Raw genomic sequence first — 5,043 nt, 5'->3', positions numbered from 1 at the left:
AAAAAAAAAAAAGCCCAAGCGCGGCCCCGGCGCGGCGCTGGTTCAAGCTTTATTGACAGGCGGACAGCGCGGCCGCGCGTGCGCGGGGCGGGGCCGCGCCCCCTGAGGGGCGGGGCGGGGCGGGGCGGGGCGGGGGACGCTCCCCTCCCCTCAGTGCTCGGGGCACCCGCGGGGGTGGCGGTGCCCACACACACACAGCCCCGGCCGGGGGGACAGGGAGCCGGGCGGTGTCCCCGCACACACCCCCGGCCGGGGGTGTGTGCGGGGACACCGCCCGGCTCCCTGTCCCCCCGGCCGGGGCTGTGTGTGCGAGGACACCGCCCGGCTCCCTGCCCCCCCGGCCGGGGCTGCGCAGGGGAGGGACAGGGAGCCCTGCGGGATCTGAGGGACAGCAGCCTGCCGGCAACTCTTGCCGGTGCCACAGGGAAGCCGTTCCCCCCGACACCGCCTCTGGCGGCGCACGGTTCCCGGAGCCCAAGTCCTGTGAGGAGCGGCTGAGGGAGCTGGGCGGACCTCACAGGCTCTTCTCACCGGCAACAAGTGACAGGACAAGAGGACATAGTCTTAGCTTGCACCAGGGGAGGAGTTTCTTCACAGGGAGGGTGATTAGGCATCGGAACGAGCTGCCCAGGGAGATGGTGGAGTCACTATCCCTGGGGGTGTTTAAGCAAAGACTGGATGTGGCACTCAGCGCTCTGGGCTGGGTGACAAGGTGGTGATCAGTCACAGCTTGGACCTGATGATCATAGAGGTCTTTTCCAACCTAATTCATTCTGTAATTCTGTGATCTCCCTTAGAGCACTGAGGTGCCAGGCTCTCCCTCAAATACCTTCCCTGCCCACCCCGAGCCCACAGTGCCACAGAAGGGTCCAGTGAAGGGCCAGGGCTGATCTATCTCTCACAGGGTTTTTCACTTGCACTTACACCTTAGATGTGTACAAGCCTGATAGATCATGCTTCTCTATGCCCCTGAGCATCATTCAGCCCCACAGAAAGAATGAATCGATGGGCCAAGGCCAATTGTGTGAGGTTCAACAAGGCCAAGTACCGAGTCCTGCACTCGGGTCACAACAACCCCCTGCAGTGCTAAAGGCTGGGGGAAGAGTGGCTGGAAAGCTGAAAAAGGACCTGGGGGTGCTGGTCAACAGTGGCTGCCCCTTGGCTGGAACACAAGTCTGATGAGGAGAAGCTGAGAGAGCTGAGGGGGGCTCAGCCTGGAGAAAAGGAGGCTCAGGGGGGACCTTTGTGCTCTCTGCAGCTCCCTGATGGGAGGGTGGACCAGGGGGGAATAGGGCTCTGATCCCAGGGAACAAGGGACAGGAGGACAAGACACAACCTCAACCTGGCCAGGAGAGGTTCAGGTTGGATATCAGGAGGAATTTATTCGTTGGAATGGGCTGGCCATAAGAGGTGGTGTAGTCACCACTGTGGAGGTGTTTAAGAAACGACTGATCAACATGGCACTCAGTGCTGTGGTCTAGTTCACAAGGTGGTGATTGGTCAAAGGTTGGATGATATTGGAGGTCTTTTCCAACCTAAATGATTCTGTGATAGGTGTCTGGTAATGACTGAACAGCTTCTGCTGGGCTTGATCCAGCTCTGCTGCCTGGACAGGTGGGAATCCCAATAGCAAGGCCCACAGAGTGTTCCTGATTCCTGACAGAAGCCCAGGATTGTACAGAAACAAGGGCAGACCACTTTCTGCACAAGTTAATGCATAAAGTATTGAGGAACGATGCCTCAGTGATGTTCAGGGTGTTGAAGGAAACGTTGCCCCCAGACCTACCCTTTTGCAAGCCAAACTGAGAAGTTCATGAGACACAGCAGCTATCAACTCAACTTGAGCCTTGGCTCAAAGTACTGCAGAGATATAACCTGCTGTTCCCTTTCATTTATCTTCCAGCAACCTAAGGAAGTGCATTTCCTGCTTTGCACTGAGTAACTGTATTGTCTGCAGTCAGCTTTACGTGTCTAGGGTTAAAGAGGCAGCTGGTGAAACACCAAGGCATTCCCTGAGGAGGGTAATCCTAAACCCAGGTATGGGAAAACGCCCAAAGAGATCAGCTCTGCAGCAATCCTCCCAGTAGGGACAGCAGAGTGAGCCCTGAGTGGGCTGTAAAACCAGTATGAGAGCTGGTAGAACTTGTCTGAGGGAAAAAAAAAGGTGGCTTCAGGTAGGCAGTGTTGGTCAGCAGACCTCCCAGGCATGCAGCAGGGTGGCAGGGATGCTGGATGGCAAATGTCCCAAAGGGAGCACAGCCAAAACCGGCTCTGGATTTACTCTGGAGGTGCTGCCGAAGGGGGTGTGAGCTGTGGAGTGCTCCTCCTGACCTGCCCTCTCAGTGGTGCTCAAGTACCATTGGATATTTGCCTCAGTATTTTTGTCCCTCATGTTGGGAAAAAACCCCAAGACTGTCAGCAAAACTCAAAGTGTCTGTCTGAAGGATTCGGTTCAAGCCAGGAAATTCAGAGGCAGCTTTCCCATGAGATCCAGGTCAGCAGTCTTATCTTTACAGGCTGACATCTGCTATTAGAGCCACTCCCATGATTGAACTCTTTATTGCTGTTATTAAAAGGTGACTTTTTATATAGTTTTGGCGTGGGTTTTTTTGGTGTTTTGGATGGGGTTTGATCATTATTTTATCCATGGGGTTCCCCTGCTTTCTGTAAATAACTTTCTGACCAGCAGGTCTCAAGGACTAACTCTACAAAGCCATTGAAATGTAACGATTCCCCCTGTTTTCAGTGGGAGCAAAAGGGAATTACTGTTATTTAGACCTTTCTTTGAGCCTGACTGTCTGTGTGCATCGTGTTTCCTATTGCTAAGAGAAAGGAAAGCTCAGTTCCTTGTCTTCCAGAGGGATCAAAAGCCTCATGGATGAGTGTCTGCAAAGGACTTTTGGGCTTCCAAGGGAAGAACAAAGCACCAATAAGGGGTAGTATTGGCAATAGCACACCCACATTCTTCACACGAACTGAAATACTGGCTGATCCCTCAAAAGTCATAATGACTGTGCTCCAGGGAGGAAAAATAACACAGGTAAAAGCTGTTAAAGATTAAATATATGCCCACTTATGCCTATATATAATCCCCTACACCCACAGCCCCAGCACTGAGTGTGTCACTCGGCACCTTCAGCACCTAAGCAACAATTCCCTAATTCCTGAGCTTTAGGAGACCCTTTTCATGGCCTGTGTACATATTGAGCAGCCTCTGGCTCCTGGAGATGTTTCTTTCCTGGGATTGCCTTGCATTACCAGTTCCATGATCACTGTATGCAGCCTAAGGGAAGGTTAGATGCCACTTCCTGGAGATACCTGTGTGTTGGAGCAGGAAGAAGCACATGGATACAGTCTCCCAGCTTTAAAGTTCACCACAGCTGGAGCAGGGATGTGTGAGTTATCTTCCAGTCCTTGTTAGCACAAAATGAGCTCTGAGAATTAATTTGATATTGTCCAAGTATTGGACAATAATTTAGTGTTGTCCAAGTATCGCCAACACTGTTATTAATCTTGATGCAAGAGTGAAACAGGATAGATCAGGCTTCTGTCTCCTCCAGTGCCCTTGCATTGCCTCCAGGCTGGAATTCTGCATCTGCATCAGAAGCACAACTTCTGATGGATTCAGGAGAGAGGGGAGAGTCCTGATCTGGGGACACCTGCACCCTCAAGTAGCACATCCTTCCTAGGTTCCTGCTCCCACAGGATTGCTCGTGTGTCCTCATTTAATCTGGGTGTTACCCTGGTACGTCCTCTTAAAGGAGGTCTGTCTCTCTGCCTTCAAAGGTGTGTGGAGCACAGCAAGGAAAGCACCTCCTGCCCAGCCAGCAAACATCACCCATTCCTCAGTAGCCTGAAACTTAGGCTGCAAACAAATCAGTTCCTCTGGGATAAGCTGCCTCCAGCTACAGTCCTTACTGATTATTTTACACAAAGACACTGCTGTTTCTGATAGGCTTATATTTTGTAGGACTGACTGTAGGAATCTGCCCTTGTTTTTCTGTATTTTCCAGCCTCCTAAGCCAGTCACTGACCATGTCCTAGCCAGCAAAGGAGCAGTTCTGATCCTGTGCAAGGAGAGAGGACGCCCTACCTGTGGCATTAAAGGAAGGAGCAGACAAGTACTGTCCGTAGATGAATGAACCTTAATATCAATATAAGATTCTCCTCTTATGGCTACATAAATCCTACTTAATATAAGCCCCGAGTTGGTGACATTTAGGGCTGCAGCTCCATTTCCCTGTGCAACAGGCAGCTGTAGCCATGACGCCCAGTGGCTGCACAGACATGGAAATTTAGGATGCTCTGCATGGGTCACCATGCAGGGAGACTGAGACTTCTCTCACACAGAGCGACTTAAGGGCCACATGTTTGGGGGAAGTGACAATCACCTCATGGGCCCTGGGCTCCATTCCTGACTGCTGATGACTCATTAGGAAAATTACTTCAGCTTCCATTGCTACCTAATTTCCACTGGATCTGTTAGTCCATTCAGGAGCACAGCAACCCCTGCAAGGAATTGCCATCCTGGCTTGGGAATTGCTGCTCCAGAGGTCATTAGAGAACTTTATTAATACTCATTGCATTAACCTCCCAGCTAGCCAGTGACAGAAATGCCATTTCTCCCATTCTATAGCTGAGAAAAATGAAGCATAGACAGATCCATCACCTGGTTACAGAGTCAATGGGAATTCTTAATGCTCCATAAATCTGAAAATTAGGCTGTCAGCAACTTCTCCTGAGGTGAACCTGCAGCAAAGCTATCCAGGAGCCCCAGTTCCTACCCATCAGGTACCCTCCCTCCCCAGGATACCAGGAGAAACCTGGACACATCTCTCTGAATTTCAATCCCTGCAGTCAGACACAGAGACACGAGGATCTGGAGGAGAGGGAATATGTTTTGAGAGAGGGGTGGGAACTAATTGCTCATGTAGAAACTCAGGTTAAGTGTCTGGTCATCACCTAAAACTTGATTGTGAAAGAATATGAATATAAAATAAACAATTTAGGTTAACTCAGGCTGCTTGGGATGTGAATAGAGCA

The 5,043-nt window shown here is 51.1% G+C and overlaps 1 long non-coding RNA gene across 2 annotated transcripts; it reads left to right on the top strand.

Moving 5' to 3' along the window:
• Positions 1–349: 349 nt before the first annotated feature.
• On the top strand, positions 350–4,791 carry LOC114068082. 2 transcript variants are annotated; one of them, XR_003573512.1, is made up of 3 exons: positions 350–483; positions 2,859–3,040; positions 4,014–4,791. It is a non-coding gene; the product is annotated as an uncharacterized LOC114068082 (long non-coding RNA). The 2 variants fall into 2 exon arrangements; XR_003573511.1 differs by lacking the exon at positions 350–483 and having other exon boundaries at positions 2,660–3,040.
• The last annotated feature ends 252 nt before the right edge of the window (positions 4,792–5,043 follow it).

This window comes from Empidonax traillii, unplaced genomic scaffold, assembly GCF_003031625.1.
Source record: "Empidonax traillii isolate 1590-97213 ecotype Southwest subspecies unplaced genomic scaffold, ASM303162v1 scaffold1002:size361594, whole genome shotgun sequence".
Classification (NCBI taxonomy): Eukaryota; Metazoa; Chordata; class Aves; order Passeriformes; family Tyrannidae; genus Empidonax; species Empidonax traillii.
This window is presented reverse-complemented; position numbering and strand designations above follow the sequence as displayed.